Consider the following 13474-nt stretch of genomic DNA (forward strand, 5'->3'; position numbering starts at 1 on the left):
TTTTATTGTTAAAATATAAACTTTCAATCTGGTCCAGTGGAGGATGCTGTGATGATAGGTGGCAGTAGAATGTAGTTCCTTGAATTTGTGATAGAGTCAGGAACAGGCTTATGAGAAGCAGAATTAGATATACTTTAAAGTTTCTGTATGACTGTGGACCCAACAGATAGAGAGAATAAAAAAAAATGTTGAGGATGAGATGAAACGATAAATAGTTGAATCCAAGCAATGGTGTAGTCACCTGACTGGAGGTTTCTAAGAACTATTGAGGCTTGAAAATTAGCTAATGATATGATTTGGATTTAGGGATGTTAGTTATCTGCTGCTACATAACAAACTACCCCAAAATTTATATTAATAACAATATAAATGTTTATTATCTTACACAGTTTCTGTGGATCGGGAATTTGGGAACAGCTTAGTGAGTTTTGTTTTTCAGCAGGAAGGGCTTAATTGTTGTTGTTTTAATATTTTTCAGGTTTAAAAAGTGTTTATAAAGCTTTTAATTCCCAGTAGGAAAATGTTATCTGAATGATTGTTCTAATAGCAAACCACTGTAAATTGTTTCAACTGCATTTGGGACAGAGGGAGAGAGATTATTTTCAAAGCACCGTAGCTTTCTTCCTGAGAAGGTCAGAGGTACACTGGTTTGTATGATTGCGACATCCACTAGGTGATCTTTCCTTCATGGGCTTTATCTGTCAGAAGGGCCTTAGGCTTCACCTCCCAATTTGGCTGAAGATTTACTGATGAGATTCACAACCTTTGGGTTGCTCTGATATTTCAACATATTTGCCAAGCTCTGGGGCACATCCTGGAAGGCCGTCATAACTTCTGGATCCTGCGTGGCCGCAAGAACCTCTGGATCACTAATCGTTTCATTGAGCCCAAGCATTCCTGCCCTTCCAGGCATACCCTCTCCCATTCCAGGCGTTCCTCCAGGAAAGTTACCAGGTGTCGGCCCAGGAAAGCCACGGAAAAACAGCCACACTGAGTTTCTGATGTCTTCTGACTTATTCCCCCCTCTGGGCTCTCTTATGTTCTTCCCGAGCCTTCTTAAGCCTTTCTCTTTTTCCTTTGATCTCTCGCTCTTCATGTTTTCCCTCATACTTTCTCTGATGTTCAGCAATTTTCTGGGCCCTTGGTTGAACTTCTTTCAGCATTGCACTGGCACCTTCATCATAATCCAGTTTACAGGCAAGGGCAAGATCACGGACTGCTTCTGCACGATGGCCCAGAGGTATGCGCGCTTTCCCGGCCCACTTGTAAGGCTGAGCTGAATCAGGATTTATTTCAATATCTCTGTCACAGTCTCAGATGACAGCATTTGGCTTCTGTAATTTGATGAAGACACTGGCTCTCTTGGCATATGGAATGGCCAAGCAAGGATTCAGCCTGATGGTATCTGTGAACTAGTCAATGGCTTTCTGTAGTTCACCATCATTTAGGGCCTCAATGGCAGCCACATTTTTATCCTTTGCCTCATGCATCATCCCCTCAGTTATCTCAACATTTTCATCTCCCATTTCTTGAGGGGGCAACCGTGTCTGGTTCAATCGCACCTTCAATTTCTAGATCACTTTCCTCACTTGATGTTTCATCTGTCTTTATGTTTTCCTCTGATTTCTCACTATCTGGTTTTTCTTTCTTGGTATGTGCTGATTTAGTTTTATGAGTAGCAGGTGGTATTTTTCCTCCAATGACCTCCACCCGCTCCCTCAGGAAGTGCATTTCTTCAGTGTTCAGGACACTGGCATCCTGCTTACACATCTTCATTAGGGTTCAAAGCTCGCTCACTTTGGGAAGGTCCATGGTCCGGCAAGGCTGAGGCTGAGGTCGGATTCCAGCCCAGGGCTCTAGCTCAGCATGACTATGTAGAAGGGTGAGGCTGCTTAGTTTTGAGTCCAGGTCCCTCTTAAAGTCGCAGTCAATATGTTGGCCAGGGCTACAGTTTTTGAAGGCTTGACTGGGGCTAGAGAATCCATTTCCCAGATGGGTGATTCATACACATGGCAAGTTAATGCTGGCTGTTGGTAGGAGGACTCAGTTCCTTACCACGTAGACGGCTCCCTGGGCTGCATGAGTAGCTGGCTTCCTCCACAAAAAAAAAATCCAAGAGTGTGCAAGGTAGAAGAAGCAATGTCTTTTATGTCCTAGCTTCAGAAGTCACTCTCCATCATTTCCACAATATCCTATTGATTACAGGTCAGCCTCATTCAGAGTAGAAGTGTCTACACAGGGAAGTGACTAATAGGAGGAGAGCATCGTCGGAGGCCCTGTTGGAGGCTGGTGTCAGCTCCCTTTTTAAGTTTTGTAGTTTATGATATATTAGCAGTATAAAGGGACTCATCTTCGTAGTGGTGTATGAGAAAAATTCCCCGAGATACTCGTGGCTCCAGACCTCATATGCAATTCAACCAGCTTTAGAAATATCATCAAAAGAATTTGAGAAGATAAACTTTTTTTAAAGCAATAAGCATTTTTTAAAACATTGAGAAGGCTTACAATTAAATATAGTAGTGTTCTAAAAATCACACACATGGTATTAGTATTTTTGTGTAAAGGAATCTGTATATTTAGTGTTTTAAGTTTTTATAATGTTTAGGAGAATACGACCTATTGGAATGACACGTTGTATGTGTAATGCTTATTTAAAATGTGTAACTAAGTAATTGCTTTACATTTGTGATTTTAAGTGGAAATTTTTCAAATGTAAATACACTATTAGACATTTAAAAAACTTAAAATTAACATATTTATAAGATTAATTTATTAGATATATGTGAATTACTTAAGTACTTGGAAAGTGTTTTTTGGTTTTGGTTTGTGTTTTGGTCAGACAACTGAAGAACTTAAAAAAAAATAAATTGAATATATTAAATTTATAAATGTAGTTAAAATATTTAAAGTAGGTTAATTAACTGTGACCAAACATTCATCAAAAGTCCCCTTAGAGGGAATTCCCTGCTGGTCCAGTGGTTAAGACTCTGTGCTCTCAATGCAGGGGGCCCTGGTTTGATCCCGCACGTCTCATCGAAGATCCTGCATGCGGCAATTAAGACCCGGTGCAGCCAAGTCAAATACAAAAATAAATATATATATTTTTAAAAGCCCCTTTACAAGGGGTTGTTTAAATTTAGCTATATCTATAAAATTTTATAAATTTATAAGCTTACAGGAAAATCTCCTTGGGTTTTGATTTTGTAAAGTCAAGCATTAATTTTTCAAAACCAAAGTAACTTTTGAATACTTTTCCTTGAATGCACAAAAGTTAACCTTAAGTAAATAGATTCACTTTACTTGGATGGCAGTGGGGGAAGGGGGAGAAGAGAGATTTTGGCTGATGGGCCAAGTCTTGCCTGACTAGGCTTGGGCCTGACTCCTGTTCCTGCCTGATGGCTGAGCTGGTCCACCAGTATAAGCTCTTCCCTGCCAGGGCCAGAAGGGGTGAGGCAGAGGGCAGGGAGCCAGGCCTCCACCTGGATTGTCTGTTCCCCACTCCCACCTCCTTGATCTCACTGTTCTCTGTGCATGTAATAAGTGCGTCACTAGCCTTAATACCAATCCACAGCATGATTCTCGCTCTCTCCAAAGAAGCTGAGCACATGGTACAATGGTCCTTATTAACTTGCTCTTTGATTGTCCAAGGGACTTCTAACGGACCTGCAGGACTAATCGTGGCTATATGAAGCAGAGAGTACAATAAAAGAACATCAGAGGGTCCTGGACGTAAAAGCTGCAAATTCACCACATTGTAGTGATATGACTTACAGATAGAAAACAAAAAAATAGCCAAACATTGATTAGTATGGGGTAGCACAGTCTCACATTTAGCTTTGGGTTGTAATATTGAAGTTTTTAATTTACTATAACTGAACTATGCCTGAACACCCTACCCAGCTGGGTTGTGGGCAGGAATGCTCTTCAATTTCCTATTAACTGGGGCTTCCCTGGTGGTGCAGTGGTTGAGAGTCTGCCTGCCGATGCAGGGGACACGGGTTCGTGCCCCGGTCCGGGAATATCCCACAGGCCGCGGAGTGGCTGGGCCCGTGAGCCGTGGACGCTGAGCCTGCACGTCCGGAGCCTGTGCTCCACAACGGGAGAGGCCACAACAGTGAGAGGCCCGCGTACCGCAAAAAAAAAAAAATTTCCTATTAACTGTATTTTTGTGTCTTCCATGAAAGTTCAACTCCCAGTTCCTGCTTTTTGCCTGGGATGGCGTCTAGGTGCCTGCGGAGAGCCTCAGCAGTCCTGAGCGCCAAAACAGGGGCTGCTCTTTGTCACAGATGCCCTGCTCTTTGAAATGGCACCTGCCTAGTGCCTGACCCTGCCGCCCTTCCCATGGGTTTTAGCATAGTTTCCAATTGCTGCTGTAACAAGTTATCACAGACTTGGTGGCTTAAAAGAACGCTTTATCCTCTCATAGCTCTGGAAGGTGTAAGTCCACTATCAAGGTATCATCACCTCCTGCTGAAGTTTCCAGGAAATACTTCCTTGACTCTTCCTAGCTTCCGGTGGCTCCTGCCAATCCTTGGCATTCCCTGGATTGTAGCTGCATCATTCTCATTTCTACCTCCATCTTCACATGGCCCTCTTCCCTCTGTATGTCTCTCTGTGTCTTCATGTGGCCTTCTCATTAGGATGAGAAGTCAGTCATTGGGTTTAGGGCCCACACTAATCCAGCAAGATCTCATCTAAACTAATGACATCTGCAAAGACCCCGTTTCCTAATAAGAAAGGTCACATTCTGAGGGTCCAGGTGGACATGAATTTGGGGAGATACTATTCAACACAGCATACCATTCAACACACAAAGGTACTGGGGCTGCAAGTTCAGGCCATGTTTAGAGCCAGGTGCTTGAGGACGTGGAGTGTTGTGTTGAGGATGCTGAGGTTTGCTCTCTACCCAAAGAGGAGGCATCAAGTGCTCTATGCAGGAGAGTATCATGGTCAGAGTTTCATGAAGGATTGCTTTGGTCACAGTGTGTAAAATAAATTGGAGCAGGGAGGGCTAAGGAGGAAAGAAAACCAGTTTTATCATTGGATAATCAAGTGATATGTAATACAGTCTTGAGTCAGGATAGATGGTATAGGAAGAAGAGGAAGGGACAAGTGGGAGACGTATCATAAATTCAGAGTTAACCAGACTTGGCAATTAATATGTGGTGGGTGGGAGGAAGCAGTGAAGAAAGGGAAGTGTGTAGGGGGCTGAACAATATGGGTGGTCCCTGAACATCGTTGAGTGGTTGCCAAATGAGAGATAGTATTACCCATAGGGCTGGGATTAAAGAGAAAGGCAAGGCTTGAGGATCCCACAGTGGTGGACCCCAGTGACATTATGAGTGGTTAGGGAGTTGGAAGTAGGCTCTTTCAGTTGGGATTACTTCCATGAAAAGTATTCTGCGTTTGTATAAGAGGATTCCATGGCATAGGCCTCACCTGCTTTTGCTTTTGTTTTAAATTTTTTTTTAAACAAACCCAATTTTTATTTAATTTATTTATTTATTTACTTTTGGCTCCATTGGGTCTTTGTTGCTGTGCGCGGGCTTTCTCTAGTTGTGGCGAGTGGGGGCTACTCTTCGTTGTGGTGCGTGGGCTTCTCATTGCGGTGGCTTGTCTTGTTGTGGAGCACAGGCTCTAGGAGTGTGGGCTTCAGTAGCTGTGGCTCACTGGCTCTAGAGCGCAGGCTTAGTAGATGTGGTGCACAGGCTTAGTTGCTCCGCGGCATGTGGGATCTTCCCAGACCAGGGCTCGAACCCGTGTCCCCTGCATTGGCAGGCGGATTCTTAACCACTGCACCACCAGGGAAGTCCTGCTTTTGTTTTTTTTAATATTCTTTATCTACATCAGGTTCTTTGTCTGGATAATGTATCTTTAATTTTAATAGATATTGCCAGGTTACTTTCCTAAAAGGCTGTAACAATTCACTTTTTTACTGGCATTGTATGAAAGTTCCCTTTCCTCCTTATTCCCACGATTAATTTTTGCTATTTGAAAATATGACTTCTTTAAATGGCTGCAAAACATTCCGCCATATCAACACACCATAAAATACTTAAACATTTTCCTATTTTTGGACATTAGATTGTTTCCCATTTTTTGCTGTAATGAAATTAATAACCCAGAAATGGGCATTTTTATACATAAATCTTTGTCCATCCAATGATACTTACAATGAAACTTATAATTTGAAAGAGGATGACATAGGTATAGTTTCCTCAGGCTCTTGCTTTGTTGTTTTTCTTCCTGTGTGCCTTTCTTTCTTTTCACTGATAATATTTTAGGTGGACTGAGAGAGTTATAAGAAAAGGAAAGGGTTAAAACAAATAGATTTTTAATTTTCTTTGAATTCTATTAGTATATGCTATTCCTTATTCACTACCAAAGTGATCTGGAATTGTATTAAGCCACTATTAATTCCCTAATTTTACTATATGCATAGATGAAGTTTCTCATTTTATGGAGGGAAGAACAAATGCATTCTAATATCCTAGCACTGTCTGTAACCTACAAAAGCAGCTTAACTTTTTGTTTTCTTAGACATCGAACTTCTGAAAAGCATCAAACTTTTCTTGCCATGATGATGAAAACAAAAGATGAGATTTAAATCTTGATACCATGAATGGTATATATTATAATATATGACTGGAAAATAAACAGCCTTTTCTATATTCTTCTCCCTTAAATTTTAGCTATTAGAGTCAGAATGCTTCGATTGCAGAATTCTCACTTGAGCAAGGTTTTTATATAACATTATTCATATTCTTGGCCTTGTATGCCAATTAAGTCTCTCAAGTCTAAAATTGCTTTGTTTGCTTTTTAAAGAAATCTGCCCACCTTACAGACCTACAAGTTAACTAACCAGCCTGCTTTCTTTTCCCCCCAGAGGACTTTGCTCTGTTGGTTTTCTGCCAGCTCTTCCTTTCAAACTGAAATAGTTCAGTTTCTCTGTTTCTAGAACATAGAATTCATTACTCCTGGATTTTTGCCAACAATGTCCCTCTCATGTTTTTAAAACTAAGATGAATGTTACAGAGTGACCTAGTGGGCTCGACCCATGATTAGAAGTCAGTCAGTGATATATTAGATGTCTGCATGGATGCTCTGTTCTGGGTAGTGGGGCTGCTAGGGGGATGGGCCTCTGGGAGGGTGGGGAGGGCATTCAGGGCGAAGCCTCGGGACTGGAGGGGAGAAATATGTGTGAGAGATTAGGTAAGATTTGGCTGATGTGAGGCAAGACTCAGATTCTTCCCCCGCCCTCAGGGCCCTGGTGAGTCTCTACCATAGAAAGGGCATAGTCGTTAATTCCTTTCAGCCACTTAGATGGAAAACAGAAAGCCAGGTGACAGAGAATATTTATAAAGGGCTCTAAAAAGAACCACTCCATTTTTTTTTTTTTTTTTTAATTTTTCAGTTCTCCTTTTCTCTTCCCACCTCTGCAACCCTCCTTAGCCTCTTGTTTCTACTAGTGGTGAAAGGGTGGGCCTTCCTGCAGCAGAGCGGAGGTCTTAGGAATGTATACATCTGCACCGCCTTAGGCCAGGTGAATTTTTCATTCATGTGGCTCTGCTGAATAACATAGGGAGATTTCTTTACCTTTTAGGTTACTTTCTAAGAATATGTTAGTGTTTAAATTCTTTTCCAGGTGGCTATGTATTTTAAAATTAAGCTTTTCATGTTTAGATAATTGTAAATTCACATACAGTTATAAGAAATAATGCTGGGACATCCTGTGCGCCCTTTATCCGGTATTCCAAATAGTAACATTTTGTAAAACTATAGTTCAATATTATTGTAGGATACATTCACGTATAATATCATTGGCATTGATACAATCAAGATATATAACATTTCCATCACTAAGGATCCCTCATGTTGCCCTTTTACAGTCACATACACTTCAGTGCTTCCCTAACCCCCTCATTATCCCTTGGTAATCACTAATCTATTCTCCATTTCTATAATTTTGTCATTTCAAGAATGTTATGTAAATTGAATCATACAGTATATACCCTTTCGGTATCAGCTTTTTAAACTCAGCATGAATTCTTGGAGATTTGTGTTTGTATCAATAGTTTTTTTTAACTGCTGAGTAATATTTCATGGTATGGATGTAGTGCAGTTTGTTTACTGTTCACTCATTGAAAGACATCTGGGTTGTTTCCAGTTCTTGGCTACTATGAGTAAAGCCGCTATGAACATTTGTATACAGGCTTTCATGTGAACATAAGTTTTCATTTCTCTAGGCTAAATGCCCAAGAGTGCAATTGCTGGGCCTTGTGGTAGTTGCGTGTTTAGTCTTATAAGAAACTGCCAAACAGTTTTCAAGAGTGGCTGGACCATTTTACATTCCCACAAGCAATGTATGAGCAATCCAGTTTCTCCACATCCTTGCCAGCATTTGGTGTTGCCACTATTTTTTTTTTTTTTTTTTAGCTATTCTGACAGTAGTGTAGTGATATCTCATTGTGGCTTAAATCTGCATTATTTTCCTGATGGCTAATGATGTTGAACATTTTTTCATGTGCTTATTTGCCATCTGTATTTCCTCTTTGGGAAATGTGTTCATGGTTTTTGCCCATTTTCTAACTGAATTGTTTGATTTTTAAAAATTGTTGAGTTTTGAGTGTTCTCCGTATAGTCTAGATACTAGTTCTTTGTTGAATATGTGGTTTGCAAATATTTTCTCTCAGTCTGTAGACTGATTTTTCATCCTCTTAACAGAGTATTTTGGAGAAAAAAATTTTAATTTTGAGAGACCCAATCTACTAAGTTTTCCTTTTATGGATTCTGCTGTTGGTGTCAAGTGTAAGAACTCTTTGTCTACCCCTAGATCCTGAAAATTTCTCCTATATATTTTTCTCAAGGCTTTATAATTTTACATTTAAGTCCATGCCACATATTTTTTTTTTTTTTTGCGTCACGCGGGCCTCTCACTGTTGTGGCCTCTCCCGCTTCGGAGCACAGGCTCCGGACGTGCATGCTCAGCGGCCATGGCTCACGCGCCCAGCCGCTCCGCGGCATGTGGGATCTTCCCGGACCGGGGCACGAACCCGTGTCCCCTGCATGAGCAGGCGGACTCTCAACCACTGCGCCACCAGGGAAGCCCTCATGCCACATATTTTAAAGTAAGTTTTTAGTTCTCTGCTGTCTGAAATAAGCCTTAGCATGTGGAATCCTTTTTGCCCTCATTTTCTTTCTCAAGAATCTACTGAGTGCCAACTGACTCAAGTCACTGATACAATTCCTGACTGGGTCCATGATCCTGACTTTGTAATGAGTTAGCTGAGTGATGTCCTTAAAAGCATGAACTATGCAGGTAGACTGTTTGGGTTCAAATCCTGGTGCTGCCTCTCAAAAGCTTTATGATCTTTGGCAAGTTACTTAATCGCTCTGAACATCAGTTTTTCACGTCATTCAGATCTGGGTAAAAATAATAATACCTACTTCTCAGGTTTGCTGCGAGAAGGAAATGACATATTAGGTATAAAATGATTAGTGCAGTGCCTGGCACGTGCACAGAAAACATTCAATAATTGTTAGTTGCTCCCCTTCCTGCTCCCTGTGCAGATTCTCTAGGCACCCTCCCCAACTCAGTCTTCCCCACAGTCTCCACTTCTTTCTTTCTACCTCTCCTGGTCTTAATCATTATATTTCTTTTATGAAACCTGTTTAACCTATTTTAGCATTTAACAGAATTTCCTATCTCCAAATTATTGTGGTATTTATATTTGTGGTCAGGTTACCTTTATTGTTTCATGTACGTATTATGTATCTTTCCAAATATGTATCTCTTTGAGGGCATGTTCCTAGCCCTCCATAGAGTCTAGCTCTATGCTGGGTAACTGTCAAACACTCAGCAAGTCCCCAGTACAATGGTAGTGGTGAATCTAAATCACAACATGTTTGGGACTTCCCTGGTGGTCCAGTGGTTAAGACTCCATGCTCCCAATGCAGGGGGCATGGGTTTGATCCCTGGTCTTGGGGACCAAGATCCCGCATGCTAGTGCAATGCGGCCAAAAAAATAAATAAATGACAACGTGTTTCATTGAAAGCAATTTGGCAAAATTATTCCAAAGTCTTAAAATCTTTGACCTAGTAATTTACTTTTTCAAAATCTATCCTAAGAATGGTCAAATAGTTAAACAAAAATTTATGCATAGGAATATTTCTTACAGCCTTATTTGTAAAAGTATGGCTTAGAGAAAAACATAAATGTGTAACAATAAAGAATCAGGAATCATGCAAATTCCATTTGTATGGTGGATTATTACACTGTCAATAAAATTCCATTTTCCTAACCATGGATTATAGAACTATAAGGATATTCACTAAAGCACTCTATATTAGTAAAAGCATAGAAATAACCTAAACCCCCAACTATATGGATAAGTTAAATAAAATATTGTCAGAAAACAGAAATACAGTATGATCCCATTTGTCTAAAAAATGTATGTCTATTTAGATACACATAAGTATACAAAAGACAGGAAAAATATACTCCAAAATTTTAGTGGTAATTGTCTTTGAGTAATAGCCTTTTGGTGATTTTAATTTTAATTTTGGCTTCTCTAAAATATAGTATTTAATACTTTTAGCATAAGAAAATAAGAATAAAAGTTATCTGTTTTTTAAATGGTGTTTTGGAGACTATTTAATTACACAAATATATTGATCATTCATCCATTGCATTAAAAACATTTATTAACTGCCTACCAACAGTTAGACCTAGTACTAGAAACATAACAGAGAGAACAATTGACAAAGTCCTTGAATCACAGTCTAGTGAGGGGTACAAAAAATTACAACAGTGAGGGAATATATTGATAATACTGAGTGTCATAGAAGCCTAGAAAAAGGTGGGGTTCGGGAGGTAGGATAAGCCTATTTGGTAGAACTTGAGTGCATTAGAGCCAAAAGAAGGGGTGTAGATAGGGAAGAATGATCCAAGTTTACGGTTATGCGTTTTCAAAGGTTCTGAATGGATACTGCTGAAGAAATGTTAAAAGCCATGGAGCAGGGGGAGGGTTTGGAAGGGGAACTAGCAAAAGTAAGTAGCTGTGTTGATCACACATTCTATCCTTAAGAGTAAACAAAAAAAATGGCAATTAATGGTGTTAAATGGGAATGCTAAGATCATATTTTTGCTTTAAAAGATCACACTGACCATTGAGTAGGGAATGAATTAGAGGAGGACGGGATTGGAGGGGGAGAGACAAGTTAGAAGGTGGTTTAAGTCACTGAGAAGATGGTAGTGGCTGTAGGGATGGAGAGATGAAGCCTGATGTAGATGTGGCCTGGTGACAGATTGGATTGGTGGTGGTGGTGATGATGGTGGAGGAGATGTCAAAGGAAAAGCAAGAGTCAAGGATGATGTTTTGACTCCTGGGTTTGCAAATTGTGGATGGTGGTACCACTAACTGAGATATGGAACACATGAGGAAGCTCAAAGTGGGAGGGAAAAGGAGTTCACTTTGGCTATACCGAGTTTGGACTGCCTGTGGGTAGTCCAATGGGGTGTTCAGAAAGTTATTGGAGATACAAGTATAGATGTATGTTTTGGGGGGCAGTCATGAGAGTAGATGAGAACACCAAGAGATACATGTAGAATGAGAAGAGAATAGGGCTTAGGACAGAACCCTAAGGAAAACCAACATTTAAGAGACTGAAAGTGAAAAAGCAAATTGACTCAAAGCTCGTCTGGGACAGACATTTTTTGTGTGATGTAATTTACAACTCCTTCTGGGAAGCAATTAGCATTCCTGATAAAGTGCGTGAACAGTTTTCTGACAGACTTTAATAAGACTGAGAACTCCTTCTGGGAAGCTAGGGTTACCCATCCAGCTGATTGACTAACCTAATAATCTTTAACCAGATGTTCTTTTTTTTGTATCCATTTCTAAACATGGCTGGTGAACCATTCCTTTTTTCTTATAAAATGTCTCAACCAAAATTACTCCTGCAGTTGAATTTTCTAAAAAACCTCTCATTTACTCAGAAACAATTTGTCTGAGGCATTGCTGTAACAAAAGAGAAAGAGGAGCCTGCAAGAGAATTAGAAGAGGACAGAGAGATAGGAGAGAGACCAGAAGAGTGTTGATGTTATGTGAAAGAAGACTTTCACCAGGTAAAAGTATTTCAAGAAACAGGGCATCAACAGACAACAGTGTTAAATGTGAGTGAAAGGTCAAGTAAAACAAGGATGAGAAATTGCCCCTGATTTTAGCAGTAAGAATGTCAATGGTGATCTTGGCAAGGGCAGTTTCTCTGGGGTGATTGGGGGGCATAAGTCAGATTTCAGTAGGCTTGAGTGAGTACAGACCATTCTTTCAAAAAGTGTGACTACAAAGGGGAAGGCAGGGGAAGGGAGATTTGAGGCTGTTTCATTTTAGAGGGAGGCAGAAGTATATTAAATATGTTTAGGAAGGAGTCAGTAGCCAGAGAAGTAGAAGGTACCTGAAAGAGAAGGGCTAATCTTGAGTCAGAGACCAGAAAAAGGTGAAGCCAGCCTGCAGAGACTGAGCCCAGGTGAAGGGAAGGTCACATGCCTCCCATTGTGATAGAAAAGGAGGAGGGTGAGCCTGCAGGGAAGACCTTTGGCAAGTTTGGTGGTAGAAGGTCAGAGGCATTCCTCTCCAGTGGCTTCTGTTACATCTGTGATGTAGAAGGTTAGGAGCTCTGCTGAAAATGCCTAGGTAAGTGGCAGGATGGCAGACTGAGGACAGGGAGAAAGTTCTGAGCAAGATCCCAATAAGAGGGCTTCCCTGGTGGCGCAGTGGTTGGGAGTCCGCCTGCCGATGCAGGGGACACGGGTTTGTGTCCTGGTCCGGGAGGATCCCACATGCCGCGGAGCGGCTGGGCCCGTGAGCCATGGCCGCTGAGCTGCGCGTCTGGAGCCTGTGCTCCGCAACAGGAGAGGCCACAACAGTGAGAGGCCCGTGTACCACACACAAAAAAAGATCCCAATAAGAATGGGAGATTGAACTGTCTGGGGAAATAGTTAGTGATTTCAGGACGTGGTGGAGGATAATGAAAACTTCGTGGAAACAACCAGCACAGGTCTGTGATTTTTTTCCTATGATGCTTTGAAGTCCTGATTTAGGCATGAGGACAAGTAAACTGGACTGTCGTTAATGAAACCACTGAACCTTTGCAGCTCCCTCTGGCCATCCTTTAAATATGACTCCTTAGTTTGGAGCCTAGGCTCTGTTTCCTTCTTACTTTATAGACACTTCCAGTTGATCTCATCCACTCCCATGGCCTCAGTTAACCTCTCTATGCTGATGAATCCTTAACCAATGTTTGCAACCCAGCCTTCCTCTAGAGCAGCAGACTCTCAACCCCATCTGCCTTGCGGGCATCTTCAGTTGTCTCCTGAAGCTGAACTCATCATATTTCCACTCTCGCATTTCCTTTCCTCAGCAATTTCCTTCCTTTCCTTTGCTCCGGGAGCCAGGGGTTTGTCGTTTTCAC

At 41.1% G+C, this 13474-nt stretch overlaps 1 pseudogene; it reads right to left on the minus strand.

Moving 5' to 3' along the window:
- Positions 1-712: 712 nt before the first annotated feature.
- Positions 713-1812, minus strand: LOC114902308 (annotated as a pseudogene).
- Positions 1813-13474: the final 11662 nt, after the last annotated feature.

Source organism: Monodon monoceros, unplaced genomic scaffold (assembly GCF_005190385.1).
Source record: "Monodon monoceros isolate NGI ecotype Baffin Bay Population unplaced genomic scaffold, NGI_Narwhal_1 Super_Scaffold_20, whole genome shotgun sequence".
Lineage (NCBI taxonomy): Eukaryota > Metazoa > Chordata > Mammalia > Artiodactyla > Monodontidae > Monodon > Monodon monoceros.